Raw genomic sequence first — 19070 nt, 5'->3', positions numbered from 1 at the left:
AATTTCCAACCCCCCCCCCAAAGTTTAATGTAAAACTTATTTGACTTAATGCTTATATTTTTAACTAGGCTTAATCATCCCCTAGTGTATCTGTACTATATAAAATTTTGTTGTAAAAATAAAATAAATATCTGTGTCTATTAATTAAATGCAACTAAAATAACATCTTTGTTTTTGTTTTATTTCAATTATAAAGTCAAGACATTGCACTAGTAAGTCACATGTGTAAGGTATCTTCACCTTAATAACTATACTAATGCATATTATTACTTGACCCTATAATATAGTTGAGTAGACTAGCACTAATAGAGTATGATTTATACATATTGTAAACATTTATTATAAACAGATAACTCCAAAATTAATTTTTAAATGAAAAGTTTGGGAATAGAGCTCAGTCATAAAATCCTTATATAACATGTGCTAGCCACTGGTTTGCTCACCCCCTGTTGAATTAAGTATTTAATTAATAAAACCCAGTGGTGGCAGGTTCGCTACTTCCCCATGCTTTAGGTTCCCGAATGAAAGACATATGCAGCCTTTATATTTTGATATGCCTTAAACAGATCGATGGCTGGGCCACTGTCTAACCTTCACAAAGTTAATTCACCTCCCTCCAATAATCCTGAGTTATTACTTACTAAATTCTATATTCTATCTTGGCTGCACTGGACCCAGAGGGATGTCCAACTGGGCAACACTGGGCCACGCTCTTCTAGCTCCTGCACATGGTGTCCATGCCTCTGTCTTAACATTCTTCTCTTGTCCTTCTCCTTTTCCTTCCTCCCTTTCCTAAAGTCCTTCCTCTGTGTTCCCTTCTCAGCCATTGTCTGCTGGTGTCTTTATTTATCAATCAGAACTAAGTGGGGGCAGGTTCCCAGAAACTACATGCAGACACTTGTGTAAGCAGTTTGGGGTACCCAAATTAACATTAGAATGCAAGCAGCAGTAGGCCAAAATACACTATAATCTCCACTATAAATGAATGAATGAATGAATGAATGAATGAATAAATAAATAAATAAATAAATAAAAAAATAATACAATAAATATAATGCCATTCGCAGCATTTTGGTATAATATGTATAATACAATGAAATGGAAAACCAAGTTGTATAAACCCTTGTGTGAATTGTGTTTAGAATTTGGATGAACATGAAATTTATAGTGTTCAAAGTGGAAAGATAAAGTGACTGAAATTTCAAATAATTTAAAGTTTCCCACAAGCTATTGAAAGACAGTAAAATTCAACCTAAAATGCACAGTACTAAAGAAGACCCAAGGGAATAAATACAATCAATAACAGCATGAAAATAAGTAATTATATTCATAGTTATAATCAAAAGGAAATTATGAGTTTATGCATTCAAAATAATGGTAATAATTTCACACATGAGTAAACAGTTGGAGCAGGAAAATAGTGCTTCCTTCATTGGAATGCAAAGTAGCAATGCAAGATAATAGTCTAAGTAGAAAATCACCATTTGTCACTAAACAATATTATATTGATTTGATGAAAACAGGTTGTATATATAATATAACTTATTTAAATGTGGGTTATGACTTTTATATGGGGGTTTCATAACTGAATATGAGGATAGTTCACAACAGTCAGAGAATTCTTTCACAATGTGCTGCTCAAAGTCAATTCAAAATCAGATATGAGGTAAATCTGAGGTGTTTCTGGCACTTGCCATTTTCTGAGTTTATTCAAGCCATAGTTCGGAATGTGCTACTTGTGCATTTTGGATTGAGTGGTTAGTCACGCCCCATGACACCAACATACACTGGCCAAAAAGCCCTGGCCCAGATTTGAGGTTAAATCTATGATGTTGCTTGCAGTGCTTTTCATAGCACATACAAAGTTTCCTCCATTTATAGAAACATGTTTAAATTATGGAAAATAAAGACTTTTAATATTTTCCTACCACCATTCCTCAGCACATAAGCATCAAATTACTAGACATTTGAAATTGTTAGAATGTATTAGAATGTTTGGTTTTTAAAAATTGTTCTTTGAGTTGCTGACATGAATTTCAAATGTACACATCATTAAATATACTTTGGTTTGGCATTTGAGCAAAACTTCCTAAAGTTTCTCAAGTGGCCCTAAACGTATTTATGCTACTTTGTTCTATGTACTTATATGGAGCAATTTACATAGCATTATTACTAATGTGATTAAAATAGCAACAATACCTGAAAACACTGAGCATCTTTATGTTGTTAAGATCTAAATAGTTTTATTTTATTGTTTGCAATTAAAAGTTTTAAATATCTATTCTATTTCTTCTTCCCATGGGATTCAGTTATTCCCCCCATTGAGCCCTCCCTGTTACTTAGCTTCTGTAGGTCTGCAGATTGTAGTATGGTTATCCTTTATTTTACAGCTAATATCCACTTATAAGTGAGTAATACCATCTTTTGTCTTTCTGGTGGGAGTTACCTCACTCAGTATGATTCTTTCTACTTCCATCCATTTACCTGCAAATTGCATGATGTTATTTTTTAAATAGCTTTATTGTGTGGAAAAGGGGTGGCATAGGTGGACAGATAAGGTGCAGAAAAGATGGAGGGAGAGAGTACTGGGAGAGGCAAGTGATATTTGGGAGCATCTCCTAGGGGACAAACTAGTACCCTAGTACAATGAAAACTCAGGAATCGATGACATGACCCTAGCTAAGGCTCCTAGCACTGAGGAATATGGAGCCTGAACTGGCCATCTCCTATAACATAGCAAGACTTCCAGTGGAGGAATATGGAGCCTGAACTGGCTATCTCCTGTAACATAGCAAGACTTCCAGTGGAGGGATTGCGACATCGACCTAGCATAAAACCTACGTACAATTTGTCCTGCCTACAGGGGTTAAGGTAGCACAGAAATTATGGGAGTTGCCAACCAATGACTCATATAGCTTGAGATCTGTGTCATGAGACCATCCTTGACACTGTGTGAAAGGGTAAGACCTAGTAGGTGTATAGCTCAGAGACTCAGGATAGAGCCAAATATGACTGTCCACATAAAAGTTAATGAGGTGATTCCTAATGATATTCTGCTATACTCATAGATCGGTAGTAGAAGAAAGGTTTCATCCAGAGAATGATGGAAACAGACACAGAGACTCACAGTCAAATATTAGAAAGATCTCAAGCAATCATGTGGAAGATGAAGAAGAAGGATTATAGGAACCAGAGGGGTAAAGGACACCACAAGAACATCGAATCAACTATTCTGGACTCATAGGGGCTCACAGAGACAGAACCATCTACAACGGAGCCTACATGGGCCTGACTTAGGAACCCTGTACATATGTTACAGTTATAAGGGTTAGTCTCTTATGGGCCTTCTAAAAGTAGGAAGAGGGCTTGTTTCTGTTGCCTGATTTTGAGACCCTTTCTTCCTTTTTTTTCAGAGCTGGGGACCGAACCCAGGGCCTTGTTGCTTTTTTTTTCTTTTTTTTTTCTATTTTTCAGAGCTGGGGACCGAACCCAGGGCCTTGCGTTTGCTAGGCAAGTGCTCTACCACTGAGCTAAATCCCCAACCCTGCCCTTTCTTCCTACTGGGTTGCCTTGTCCTGACTTAATTAAAGGGGAAGTGCCTGCTCTTACTACAACATGATATGTCACGTTTGGTCAATATCCATGGGCAGTCTGACCTTTTTGGAAGCAAAACAGAGGGGAAGTGGATGTGAAGAGAGAAGGAGGGAGGAACTGGGAGGAGAGGACGGAGGGGAGACTGTGGTTGGGATATATTACATGATAGAAGAATAAACAAAACAATGTGGAAACATAATTTGCTCTCCTTTTCTTCCTTTTAAGTCCTTCCATGTCCTTTCCTCATACCCTCTCAAAGTCTATGGACTTTTTCTTGAATTATTATTGATATATACATATACAAAAATCACAAATATATCTGTGAAGCATATTGAGTCACTTTAGTGCTGGTTTAGTCTTTTGTCTAGGTATCATCTTTCTACCAACATTTTTTTACCTTCCATGTTGCCATGTCTATTAGTGTTGGCACTGTTCAGGTCTTATTTAAGAATTGATATTGTTAGAGTATTAAGGATGAGGCCTTCCTGCTATTTCTAAGAGTGTTCCAGGTTTTCTGGCTTTAACAGTCTTCCTGATTTCTCTTCCATGATGTTCCTAGAGACTTAGGTGTGGAAATAGTGTTGTAAATGTACCAACTAGAGCTTGGCACCCTATGATCAGATGAAATCTACATTTTACCTAGTTATGGCTTTCTGTAATCATCTTCCTCTGCAGCAAAGAGAAGTTTTTTGATGAGCGATGAGAGCTACATTTATCAGATTGGGCCCGGGTAAAAGATCCAATATTTAATTCTTTATGTAAACATAAATAATCTTAAGTATCTGATTGCATATAAAATTGTCCTTATCGTTAATAAATGGTAATATATGTATACCTTAGAATTTTAAAATAATTATATGATTTATTATTAGTAAATATTTGATTTGTATACATATTTTATATGAATATGTACCTGAGGTTGAAGAACATTTCTTGAGTAAAATGGGGGAAGTAAAACTTTATGAAGCTGTGATTTAAGTAAGCAAAAAATAAACTCCTGTATGGTATTATTTTCAAGGAAAAATAACTATTATATTTGAAATCAGAAGACAGAATCATAACCAAATGATCTGTAGAAATAAAATAGCTACAATAGGACTGTGCTACAATGGTCTGATAGACAAAAATTGTTATGATACTCTTGGCAAAAATTAAAAATAACAATCTAAATTTAATAATGAGAAATGATCAGGTGGGCCAAATTAGCAATTTCTTATTTCATGTGAAATCTTTTAAAGTGAAAACTTAGCAGCACAAGTGTCCTTTATTTTAGAGTTCTTCCTATAGTATGTATTTTTGAAGGGCAGAGTAGAAATACTTTCCAAGAATCAGAAAGCAACACCAGAGAGACCACCTAATTGTTTCATGACATTGTGAATAGATTTGGCCATTCAATGCGAAGCAATGTTATAAATATAGATACATTGTGAAGGAAGTACCATCGCATCGGTAGAAAGATTGGTTGACCCAAAGGCTTGACTGGTGACAGAATTAGACTGGGTTACTCCTTTATGCCTTAGGGTTGGGATTTGTAACTAGCTTTTGGATTTGTAATTCTACTTACTCAGGCCCTGTGGAGAGCAAAGACTGTTGCTCTGAACCATGGAAGGATGTTCTAATATGGTCCTTCACATATGCTTAGTTATAATAAGAAAGATCTAAAAGATAGCTTGCTGTTTGTAGCGGACCTTCTCTAAGATCTCATTATTAAGGTCTCAATATTACTGAGGAAGAAATGAGGGCTCTAAAATGTTCTAGAAATTCAGCATGACAAAATGGTAGAAAATGTTATATGGGCACAACAATTGTTAGAATTTGATATTCTATACATAGTTTCAAGGCATATTTGCAATTATGGTTCTATAAGGAGACTGCACCACGATGGTGGCTCAACTGTTTCTTGTTTAAGGACCACCCTGGTAAATGACATTCACTTAATTTATTTGATCTATAGCCTATAATTTTGTATACTATTAGAGGATATATAGGTATTTAGCTGCATTTGTATAATAATATGGGTGTTACACCTTTGAATACAATGTGCAATTTCAAAAAGTACAGAGATCTATTCTCACTGGTATATTATTGATACAACTCTGCAATATATGCTTAAATATTAGATAAAGTACATGATATGTTTATGGCACACATACATGATTTTTTGCCATTTGTAAATAATTTTAGATATACAAAAGTCACACAAGAATATGTCTTAGTTGCGATTTGTATTGCTGCAAAAAAAACGCCATGAACAAGAAGCAAGTTAGAGAGAAAAGGGTTTATTTGGCTTATGCTCCCACAGTACTGTTCACCATTGAAGGGAGCTGTGACAGGAACTCAAACAGGGCAGGAACCTGGAGGCAGGAGCTGGTGATACAGAGGCCATAGAGGGGTGTTGCTTACTGGATTGCTTCTCATGGCTTGTTCAGCCTGCTTTCTTATAGAACTCAGGACCACCAGCCCAGGGATGGCACCACCTACAAAGGGCTGGGCATTCTCCCATTCATCATTAATTAAGAAAATACCCTACATCTGGATCTTATGGAGGAATTTTTTTCAATTGAGGTTCTTTGTTTCAAGTTACAACAAAACTAGTCAGCACAGAGGATATACCTTAAGCCAGGTAAAATCTTTACAGTAAAGCTTCAATCTACTTTTTCTCAAGGGACAATCATTAGTTGTATTTTAATTTATAATTTAAATAATTCATGTAAAATTTAATGTAATTTATTTGGAAAGAACTTGTCTAGCACTCATGGGTCCCAGAGTTTGACCATCAGTAGATCAAATAGATAAATAGATAGATATTTTTAGTGGTAAAAATTGTGGATATAGAGTATTTGCAATTAAAATCCAAAATATTAAAGTCTTTTTAAAAAAGAAAATTGTGCTTCAAGAGTGTTTTCATATTTCATTACAGAAGATTTTTGATTAAGATGTTAAATTAACTTTGAATTTTATTTCAACTTTCTATAAGTAGAAAATAATATGAGAAAGAATACTTACTTTAGAGAATATTCTCTTATGTTCTTTTCATATTTAAGGACTAGATATTCCTAGAAAAGAAAGACTAAGTATGAAAGCAAGAATCATGAGATATGATCCCCAGGGAGACACCGAAGGAATATGTCTTATTCCCAGGTTAGGCGAGATTAGAACATTTACATTTTATTCTATATTTATATGGATCAGATGCTAATAAAATTGTGTAATTTTATTCAAACAGGCATGGTTCTTACAGTCATTCTGTGCATGTTTTTTTTTTTTCTTATAGATCTATACATTCTGTTTGCTTTCTGTTGTGATAAAACACTGGCCAAAAATAATTTGAAGGAGGGCAGGGTTTACTTCATTATACTTTCAGGTCACAATCCATCATTGTGAAAATCAGGGCAGAAACCTGGAGGGAAGAACTGTTGCAGACCAAGGATCAACAAGGCCTACTGGTTTGCTTCCTCTTGTTTACTAAGCTGACTTTCATGTAGCCAAGGCTTACCTGCCTTGGAATAGCGCCATCTACAATGGAATAAGCTTCCCCACATCAATTACTAATCAGAAAAATGTCCCCTATCTCCACAGTCTAAACTAATGGGAGCAATTTTTCAACTGAAATTCCTTCTTCCGAGGTGCATCTAAGTTTGCGTAAAGTCAACAAAAACTAAGCAGCACACTGTAGCAGATAGAATATTAAGCATCTTAGCTAGCCATTTTGTAGACTAAAAGTATCTATTTTTTGGTTGGTAGAAGCTGAAGAGAAAGAGAAATGGAGGAGTATAGATTAATGGTACAAATTGATGAGGTTCCTGACCTATGTGCACTCTGAACTAATAGAAGTACAAGTCTGGGTGTTTCACAGCAAGAGGTGATGACAAGAATCCAAGAATTGTTGGCATTCCTAACCATTCTGAACAGCAGATCATAAATAGCCAAGTATAGTGGTAACTGTTACTGATACCTGCATAATTTTACTGTACTCTAGTGCTTATACTCTCTGTAGGCATATGCCTGGGAGTCTCACACATCTCAGGCCCCTGTTCTCCATATGTTCCTGGGGATAGAGAAGTGCCAAAGGCTTCTGCCCTGCCAATCTTTTGAGTTGTAATGCCATCAGGGAGCAAGCATGAATCAACTGTGGCTGGAACTAGTCTAAATTTCTATACAGGTTTGATGGCTGTTTGTTCTCAATGTCAGGACACCTGACCAGACTTCTCTTGAGCCACCGTTTCATTTGTTGTGCCCTCCAGGGGTTAGCAAGAATGGGTTGCTCCAGAGATTTTCATGATATTCATCTCAGGCTGTCCTTGTTTGTGAGCACCCATGATCAGGGTAGAGGCTGAGTATTTTTCTACCCTACTCCTTCAACTGAGGTCCCTCCAAAAAGGAGCACAACAGAGATAGTGCTAGGAAGGTCCCATCAGACATCTTTAAGTCATGTGCATTGGAGGCTAGAGTAACAGCTGAATGAAACATCATTCAAGCAACATTACTCAACATTCCAACATGCTCTGTAGTTGGGGCAACAGTGAAACAGTGGAATTCCTGTCCATCTTCTTATGTCACATATTCATAGGCATATGATGGGAACTGTGTGAATGATTGCCTATAATTTTAGATCTGATGTGATTTCACACACCACTGCCATGTGCTTCCTCTTTGATTTTAGAATCCTCGTCTCTATGTTCTTAAGTATGGCATTCTTCATTTCTCCCCATGTTGCTCTACTTGCCTCTGACAGAGCAGAAGACTTACAGGTTTATGTCAGAGTAACTACATTTGGTCCTGAGGAAGGAAATGGTTGAGCAAGTGCAGCAGCTTATCGAGTCCCAGATATGAGGCTATGCATAGGGTTATAAGCCACAGAGAAGTCTGAATGCAAATAATTGGTGTATTTTAGCATGGCTCCTGACTACATATGCCATTGTTTTGCTAAAAGATAATGTGGAATCCTAAGCAAAGATGTGGATATTTCAAGTTACTTATCTAGTTAGGATGCAATCCTGAGATGAGAGTGACATGTTACAAGAGCTAGAATTGCTAGTATTTCTGCTAATAGAATTTGCTGGAACTTTTTCTTGTACACTTATCTGCACACTGAGAGGACTCTTCCCTTTTCAGCTGTTGATTTGAGATGAAAAGTGAAGTGGATATTCTTCCTCATATTATGGTACTGTCTAACATCTCTGGATCTTACAATATTTACGTGTGTATGCTGCTGATTAGCATTTCCCTTACATTTACTTTTCTCAAAAGTGTCTATACACCTATTATGTTGGTTGCTCTTTGGTTAGGAGCACTGGGTTGCTGGAAAACTCTTTTTTTTTTTAATTAAAAAAACATGTTGATTCTTTGTCAGCTTCATATCATGCACCCCAGTCCTATCTCTTCATTCTCTCATATCTGCCCTTTGTTCTTACAACCTCCCCTCGATAACACACACACACACACACACACACACACACACACACACACACACACACACACACCACTTCACGCCACATTACACACATGCGCTCTCTCACACACCCAACATAGAAAAACATCTCATTATGGAAGCTGTAGTACGGCTCTAGTATGTCAGAGTGTGTCTTGTCCTACAGTATATCCCTCTGTCCACACATCTTCACTTGCAAAGTTTCGATGTCATTGATCTGCTTCAAGGTCTCTAGTTTCTGTGACACCGTCGGTATTGGATCTTCATCCGGACGTCTCCCAATTATCCTGTTTGCCCGGTCTCATGGAGATCCTTTAGGTTTGAATCAGCGAGACTGGCTTTTTCATCTGTTCCAACCATTTGCAAATGATACGGATGTGGGGGCAAGCCAACATGGAGCTCTGGATCCAGGTCTGGGTGATAGGTGAGCTGTTCAGCGCACTGGCTCTCCCTTATCTGCACCACCAGGGTGGGCTCTCCAGCACTGCTCTGGCTAGACCACCCAATGCTGCCATCAGCAGGAGGCAGGGTCAGCTCTCCTGCACCCATGCCTCTAGAGCCAGATACACTGTGCTGCCCAGTCAAGGCACAGGGTCCACTCTCTCAAGTGCTGCATCCTGCGGGTGACTGGACCAGCTCTGTAGCTCTCATACCCTGCTTAACCAAGGGCTGGTTCACCTGTACCTTCACTGTCAGGGCCAGCTCCACTGAATGTTGCAGGTAGTGAGGGTTGAGGGGGAAGATTACTTCTGCACCCATGCCCTCTCACGGCAGAGGAGTGGCAGGGCCAACTCTAGCTTGCTCTTGCCCTTGGGGCTTGCTCACCCGTACCCCTAGACCAGGGCCAGCACTACTGTCCTGCCCAGGTGAGGTGCAGGAAACACTCTCTAGAGTGCTTTCATTGCTGGACATCTCTTTTAAGTAACTAATTAAAATATTTCCATTTCACAGTTGAATCTGTAGATTTTGAACTTTAAATTGCAGAGACTGAAGGAAAGGCCAGAGACTGTTCCTTCTGGGGATCCATTCCGTATACAGACACATAACTCAGACACTACTGTGGATCTCAAGAAGTGCTTGCTGACAGGAGCCTGATATAGCTGTTTCCTGAGAGACTCTGCCAGAGCCTTACTGATATAGATGAGGATGCTTGCAGTTAACTATTGGACTGAGCATGGGGACAATAATGGAGGAGTTAGACAAAGGACTGAAGGAGGTGAAGGGTTTGCAACTGCATAGGAAGAACAACAATATCAACCAACCAGAACTCCCAGAGCTCCCAGGGACAAAACCACCAACCAAATAGTACACATGGAAGGACCCATGGCTACAGCCACATATATAGCAGAGGATGGCCTTGTTAGGCATCAGTGGGAGGAGAGGCCCTTCGTCCTGTGAAGGCTCAATGCCCCAGTGTAGGGAAATGCCAGGGCTGGGAGGTGGAAGTGGGTAGGTGGGTGGGAGAGCACCTTCATAGAAGCAAAGGGAGGAGGGATCGAATAGCAGGTTTGCGGAGGAGAAACTGGGGAAGGGGATAACAATTGAAATGTAAATAAATAAAATATCCAATAAAAGTATTTCCATGTCATAGTTGAATCTGCAGGTTTATAACTTGAAAATACACTTTCAACTATTATTTTGATATGTGGAGCAAGAAGTTTGCTGCTTTAGTTGCATGGGCATACTACTTCTGTGTCTTGTCTATAAAAGGGACGTCATTGGAGGCTTTCGGCTGCAGCAACGACAGTGGTTTGGTCTTAGGCTATGTAACATTTCTATAGTTGTTTATTCCTTATTATTCTTGGAGTGTTCTGTTTGTGCTTTCTTTCTATTTGAGAGATCTGTGTATGCAGGCTAAGCTTCACTTCTTTTCCTATTCCTGTTGTTCTGTCCAGCTAGCTAATTAACTGCTTTATTCCATTTCACTGTCTAATTTTTTCACAGTCTTTAGTGTCATCTTTCTACAAACTCCATTTAAAACTACAATGAATATGCAAGTTTCCAGGGACAATCTTAAAATATCATATCTCAATGACATGACAAGTTTTATTTTGGTGAAAAAAACCACCCTAATTTTAAAAACCAGATAATGGATTATGAACACCTGGAAATGGTATCCACTAAAATACAAAGATAATTTAGAACTATTAAATATATTGTTGAAATTTCTCTCATGCCAGGCATGATTAAGTTTGTTTCCAATTAATGAATACAAACAAATATATTTGCTGCTACCAGCCAAATGAAAACTTTCCAATATTCTAACCTTTACCACTAAGCTTAATTTTCTAGCAGAAACACATTGTAAGCCTTAGGGAGAGAAAATAATTGAATTTTTAAAGGTACTTTAATGACTTACAAAATGTCTTTAAAGCATAAAATAATAACCAATAAGTGCCATAGGTGATTTATTTTCTAAAATATATAGTTGTTTTTCATCTATTTTATTTAAACCATGGTCCTAAATCATCCTTTGATATAATAACAAAATGACTCAACTAAAGATTTGATTAAGTTTTATTAGAACATTAATAGATTATGTCCTCATTGGAATATCTGGACTAGCATCAGGTAAATAATGAGCTCTCTTTTCTTTTGAAGTAAAACTGATTATGCTCTAGAAATATGCATGTATGAGCCTCAAAGTACATAATATTGACTCTCTTTCTTCATCATTCTTTTGACTTTTAACTTTTCATTCCCTCTCTATCTTTCCTCTCTCTTCTTACTTTTCTTTTTGCTACTCCTTTTCTATCGCTTGCCACCATCACTTTCATTGAATATTATAATTATAATTGTATAATAGAAAGTAATAGAAGTAATATGTAGCACATGATAAAACCATTATATTACTGTAGCTGTGTACTTACCATAACATCCCTTTAACAGGCAAAGTCCTGAAGTAATTATAAGTCCTTGAAATCATTCTTCTACTCTGTACTTGAGTGATTTTCATATTTGTAAGACTTCACATATTGTTGACAGTGTATTTTATTTTTTCCTTTTATGTCTGGATTATTTAATTTGGCACAATGTTCTGCATATTCACCTATGTTGTCACAGATGGCAGGATATCCTTTATAGATTAATAGTATTCTAAGTGTGTACTATATTCTCCATTTTGGCTGTCCTGGAACACACTATGTAGATCAGGCTTGCCTCACGGACATTTTATCTGCCTCTTGAGCGCTGGGATTAATGGTGTGTGCTACCATGACAGGCTATACTATTTTCTTTATAAATTTGTTTATTGATGGATACTTAGAATGATTTTCAATAACATTGCTACAATGGGTAGGGAAGTTCAGGAAGTGAGGTTGCTATAACATATGGTTGTCCTATTTTCTACTCTTCAAGGAACCTCTTATTTTCTGCATTGAATGTATGATTCTACATTTATACCAACAGTATATAAGAGTTTCCTTTTTTTCACATCCTTGATAACACTTGTTGTCTTTTGTATTTCTGATAATAAACATCTTAACAGATGTTAGGTGTTAACAGATTTCAGCACTTTTTATTTATATTTTTGTGATTTGTAGGGATGCTGAACAGCTTTTTGTCTTGTGCTCACCATTTATTCTTTGGAAAAGTGTCTATTGAAGTGCATTGTTTATTTTTATAATATTATTTGCCTTTTTGAAATTGAATTACATGAGTTACTTACTGGTAGTCATAAATCCCTCATAAGATAAGGTTCCTATTCTGAGGCCTGAAGGTCTGTCCCAAAGAGCATGTATAAATGTAGATTCTTTTGTATCTGAGAGAGTAAGGAAATTGTGACATCTCTGCTTGGAATTGGAGCAGGGTCATATGTTAAATTTATATCTTCACTTGGGACTAAGTAGAGAAGGCCTGTTACTTGAGGTATGGATGGAAATGGTGTATGTGTTAGGTCATTCGGCAAATAGTGCTGAGGTCACAAACAAGCCCAAACAGGGTTTTATTCCATGAGTAGACAGGGATATTTCTGGTTATAGTGTTGTCTTGTTAGATAATGCTTAACAATTCAGCTGTGTGGACACAAGCCTGTATTCTAAAGGAAGACTTTGTTAGTTCTCATGTTCACTTGTATTTTACAAACTTTTACTTGGATCCTCTATCAGTTACTCTTCTTTTCTTATTGAATATTTAGTGTATTTACATTTCAAATGTTATCCCCTTTCCTGGTTTCCCCCTTTCCCTGCTTCTATGAGGATGCTTCCCCTCCTACCCATCCACTCCCAACTTATCACCCTGGCATTCCCCTACATGGGAGAAACAAGCCTTCAAAGGACCAAGGACCTCTCGTCCCAATGATGCCCTACAAGTACATATGCAACTGGAGCCATGGGTCCCTCCATGTGTACTCTTTGATTGTTAGTTTAGTCCTCAGGAGCTCTGGTTGGTTGATATTGTTGTTCTTCCTATGAGGTTGCAAACCCATTCAGCTCCTTCATTCCTTTCTTTACCTCCTCCATTGGGGTCCTGTGCTCAGTCCAGTGGTTACCTGCAAGCTCCCTCATCTGTATCAGTAAGGCTCTGGCAGAGCCTCTCAGGAGACAGCTATATCAGGCTCCTGTTCACATGCACTTCTTGGCATCAGCAGTATGACTGAGTTTGGTGGCTGCATATAGGATGGATCCCCAGGTGGAGCAGTCTCTAAATGGCCTTTCCTTCAGTCTCTGCTCCACTCTTTGTTGCTGTATTTCCTTTAGACAGGAACAATTCTGGGTTAAAATTTTGAGAATGGTGGGTGGCCCCATCCCCCAACTGGGGACCTTGCCTAACCTCTGGATATAGTCTCTACAGGTTGCCCCTTGCCTTTGTTTGACCTTTCAGCTAATATTATCCCTGTTGGGTCCCAGGAGCCTCTCGCTTTCCCGGCATCTGGGACTGGGACTTGCTGGTGGCAACCTCAGTTCCCATCCACCATTGTTACAGACTTCTGTTCAAATTCCTAACTCTCTGTATATCACAACTGTCTCCTCTCACACCTGATCCAGCCCCCCCCCCATTTTCTCCTCCTCCTCTCTTACTCCCAAGATGCTCCCACCCTCTACCTTCTCTGAGTGTTTTGTTTCCCACTTTAAGAAGGACTGAAACATTCACATTTTGGTCTTCTTGAGTTTCATATGGTATCTTGGGTGTTCTGAGCTTTTGGGCTAATACACATGTATCAGTTAGTGCATAATATGTGTGGGTTTTTTTTGTGATTGGGTTACCTCACTCATGATGGTATTTTCAAGTTCTATTCATTTGAATACGAATTTCATGAACTCATTGTTTTTGATAGCTGAGTAGTAGTACTCCATTGTGTAAATGTACCACATTTTTTGTATCCATTTCTCTGCTGAAGGACATCTGGGTCCTTTCCAGTTTCTGGCTATTATAAATAAGTCTGCTATGAACATAGTGGAGCATGTGTCCTTGTTACATTTTAGAGCATCTTTTGGGTATATGCCCAAGAGAGGTATAGCTGGGTCCTCAGGTAGTACTATGTCCAATTTTCTGAAGAACCTCCAGACTTAACTCCAGAGTGATTTTAACAGCATGCAGTCCCACCAATGAAGAAGTGTTCTTATTTCTCCACATCCTCTCCAGTATCAGCTGTCACCTGAGTTTTTGATCTTAGCTGTAGGGAGCGGTGCGACAGCTGTATGATAATGAGGTGAATCTGGCGCCCTCCTAACAACAGTACTGAGCATGCGTGGAGTTTTGCACCTGACGTCAGTCTGGCTGGGGCGGTACTATGCTAAATGGGAGTTCATGCCTCGCCAATCTCTGGAGGACAAGTAGCTGGGATGGCAGTGGGGTGACTCGTGCCCCACCAATCCCTGAAAGATTAGCATACTGTTGTGTATATAAGCCGAGCGGCTTTGCCGCTCGGCGCGGTAACATTTAAAGCAGTAACACTAAAAGCTGTAACACTTGGAGCTGTAACACTTAGGGCTGGCTGCCGCCGCCTCCCTGTATCAACAAAGAAGGTGTCCTGCAGTAAAGGCTGTTGAGAAGAATCCAACCGTGTTGCGTCTTCCTTGCCGGACGAGGTGGGCGCGACACTTAGCCATTCTGACTGGTATAAGGTGAAATCTCAGGGTTGTTTTGATTTGCATTTCCATGATGATTAAGGATGTTGAATATTTCTGCATGTTCTTCACAAACATTTGATATTCCTTAGTTGAGAATTCTGTTTAGCTCTGTACCCCATTTTTAATAGGGTTATTTGGTTTTCTGTAGTCTATCTTCTTGAGTTCTTTATATATATTGGATATTAACCCTCTATCAGATGTAGGATTGGGAAAGATCTTTTCCCAATCTGTTGGTTGCTGTTTTGTCCTATTGATAGTATCCTTTGCCTTACAGAAGCTTTGCAATTTTATGAGGTACCATTTGTTGATTGCTGATCTTAGAGCATAAGCCATTGGTATTCTGTTCAAGAAGTTTCCTCCTGAGCCCATGTGTTTGTGGCTTCTTCATACTCTCTCTTCTTTTAGTTTCAGTGTGTCTGGTTTTCTGTGGAGGTCCTTGATCTACTAGAAAATATCATCCTGAGTGGGGTAACCCAGATACAAAAGAACACACATTCTTTGGACTCAGTAATAAGTGGATATTAGCCCCAAAGCCCACAATGCCCATAATACAACCCACAGAACATATGAAGCATGGAAGAAAGGACAGGGTATGCTTGCTTCAATCCTGCATTTAGGAAGGAACGGTATGATTGTGAGAGGTGGAGGGAAAAGGGAATGGGGAAGGGGAAAGGAAGGGGAGGAAATAAGGGTGGCTGCATTAGGATCTAGAGGAGATGTGAGAGAGGTACATAGTGTCAGGAAATTGAACAAAAATATGTAGCAGGAGGGGATGACAAGCTGGCGATACGCACTAGAGGGTCCCAGATACCAGAGAAAAGTGAGGCTCCCAGAACCCAATCGGAAAACTTTAGCCAAAATGTGCAGAGAAGGGGGAGATATATCCTTTAGAGATGCCTTCAGCAGACAGGCACGGCCTCTGGTCAAGGGATGGAAACACAAACCCATTTCAAAATTTATAACCCAGAAATGTTCCTGTCCAAATTTTCCTATTCCAAAGGAAGAACAGGGACAAAAAATGGAACAGAGACTGAAAGAAGGGCCAATTGGGAATTTCCCCACCAGAGGATCTATTATGTCTGCAGACACTAAACTCAACACTGCTGCCATGATCAAGAGGTGCTTGTGGGTAGGAACCTAGTATGGTGGTTCCTGATGAATTCCAGTCAGCAACTGACCAATGCAGGTGTGCATGTTAGGAGCCAACCTTCTGAGGTCAGGGAACCTGGTGAGGGAACTGCTGGAAAGACTGGAGGAGCAGAGTGGGATTGTACCCCCATTGGAAGAACAACATAGTCTGGCCTGGCCACCTAGTTTTTTCAGGGTCTAGATCACCAACCAAGGAGTGTACCTGGAGGGATCCATGGCTCCAAATACATATGTAGCAGAGGATGGCCTACCCCGACAACAAAGGAAGGGGAGGTCCTTGGTCCTGTGGAAGCTTGATGCCCCAGCATAGGGGGATGCTGCAGTGGGGGGGTGGGAGAGTATGGGTGGCTGGGGGAGCACTCTCATACATGCAAAGGGGAGGGTGGAGGGTAGATGTGGGATGGGGTCCTGGTGGAATAAGGAAGTGGGATATCATTTGAGATGTAAATGACTGGAATGATTAATAAACAAATTATTGATGTAACTCTAACCAAACAAGGGAAAGACCTGTATGAAAAGAACGACAACTCTCTGAAGAAACAAATTGAGAAAGATATCAGACGATAGAAAGATCTCCCATGATCATTGGTCTGTAGAGTCAATCCATGGTGAGAAGCACTATCCTACCAAAAGCAATCTACAGATTCAATTCAATTTCTATCAAAATTACAACATATTTTTTACAGACCTTACAAAAGCAATACTCAACTTCATATGGAATACCAAAAAGCCAGGACAAATAAAACAAAGTTTCATATAAAAGACATTCAGGAAGTATCACCGTCTCAGGTCTCAAGCCATACTACAGAGAATAATAATAGAAACTTCATGGTATTAGTTTGGAAACAGACAGGTGATCAATAGAATTGAATAGAACACCTTGAAATAAACCCCTACACCTATGAACACTTGATATTCATACAATGGGAAAAGAAAGCATCTTCAATAAATGGTGCTGGTTTACCTGTCTGCATGTAAAAACTGCAAATAGATCCATATCTATCACCATGCACAAAACTCAACTCCAAGTGGATCAAAGACTCCCAACATAAAGCTGGATACACTAAATCTAATAGAAGAAAAAGTGATAAATAGCTTGAATGCATTGGTAGTGAGACAACTTCCTGGACACAACACCAATAGTTCAGGCTCTATGTTCAACAATTGGTAAATGAGACCTTATGAAACTGCAAAGTTTCTGGAAGGCAAAGAATATTGTCAATAAAGCAAAATGGCAGCCTACATTTTGGGTAATACTCTTCACCAACCTATATCCTACAGAGGACTAATGTCCAAACTATATAAAGAACTAAAGAAGTTAGACTCCAGCTAAGCAAATAACACAATATGATATAGACGTAAACAGGAACTCTCAATAGAGGAATCATAAATGGCAGAGAAACAAAGAAATATTCAGAAGTTAGCAGCAGGAAACTTCTGGTTTCTAACTGCACCTGGAACTGAACTGGACTTGTCCCATAGCTCCCTGCACCCAAATCACATGGGAGAGTGAGAGCTGGACTCTCAGAAGTGTGGACAATCCTGAGAGTTCTGAGGAGACAACTACTTTTGCCCACATTCTGAACCCAAGAAGAACCCACCTAGTGCCCTCTGTGCCTTCTGGACAAAGGGATCTAGGAGCAGTCAGGAACAGAACACTTCTGGTTTCTTCCTGTATCTTGAGCCAAAAGCCAGACACTAGGAGCACCTACACACCTGAAAGTAAGGTAAGACCAACTCTTCTGCTCCAAATGACCTGCCTGGTGGCCTTAGAACACACAAAGGCAGAAGTCTTCTGGGACAGGACACTTCCGGTTTCTGGCTGTGCCTGGAACTGAACCAGTCCCACAGCTCTCTGTACCCAAATTCCATAGGGGAGAGAGCTGGACTCTTGGAGGTACAGCCAATCCTGAGAGCACAGGGGAGACTGCCACTCCTGCTGAAATTTCTGGCCCAAGAGGAACCTGCATAGTGCCTTCTGGATACAGGAATATAGGAGCATTCAGTGGCAGAATCTTCTGGTTTCAGCTTGTGACCAGAACTTAACTGAACTTGTCCCACAGATCCCTGCACCAAAAACCAGTGAGGGAGAGAGCTGGACTCTCAGAAGTGTGGATAATCCTGAGAGCTCAGAGAAGACAATGACTTCAGCCCATATTCCTGAACCAAGAGGAACCCACCTCGTGCCCTCTGTGCACTCTGTGCACAGGGACCCAGGAGCAGTCAGGGGCAAGATCCTTTTGGTTTCTGCCTGTGCTGAGAGCCACAATCCAGTTGCCAGGAGCACCTACATACCTGAAAATAGAGGTAAGACCAACTCTTCTCGTCCAAGAGACCTGCCTAGGGGTGTCAGGTAACATAAACCCAGGAGCAGTTGTCTATTCACAGATCTGGCTGAAAGAAAACAGGTTTACAGGAGTGATGACACAAAGGCTTACAGGAGCATCAAGCCACTGTCAGAGAAAGCAAGGCGAGCTAATACCAGAGATAATTTCATGGTAAGAGGCAAGCACAGGAACCTAAGCAACAAAAACCAAGACTACTTGGCATGATCAGAGCACAGTTCTTCCACCAAAGAAAATGCTGGATATCCAAACACACTAGAAAAGCAAGATTTGGGTTTAAAATCACATCTCATGATCATGATAAAGGACTTTATAAAGGACATAAAATACTTCCTTAAAGAAATACAGGACAACACACATAAACAAATAGAAGCCCCTAAAGAGAAAACACAAAAATTCCTTAAAGAATTACAGGAAAAAACAACCAAATAGGTAAAGAAATTGAACAAAACCATCCAGTATTTTAAAATGGGAATAGAA

The sequence above is a fragment of the Rattus norvegicus genome, chromosome X (assembly GCF_036323735.1).
Source record: "Rattus norvegicus strain BN/NHsdMcwi chromosome X, GRCr8, whole genome shotgun sequence".
In the NCBI taxonomy this organism is placed as follows: domain Eukaryota; kingdom Metazoa; phylum Chordata; class Mammalia; order Rodentia; family Muridae; genus Rattus; species Rattus norvegicus.
This window is presented reverse-complemented; position numbering follows the sequence as displayed.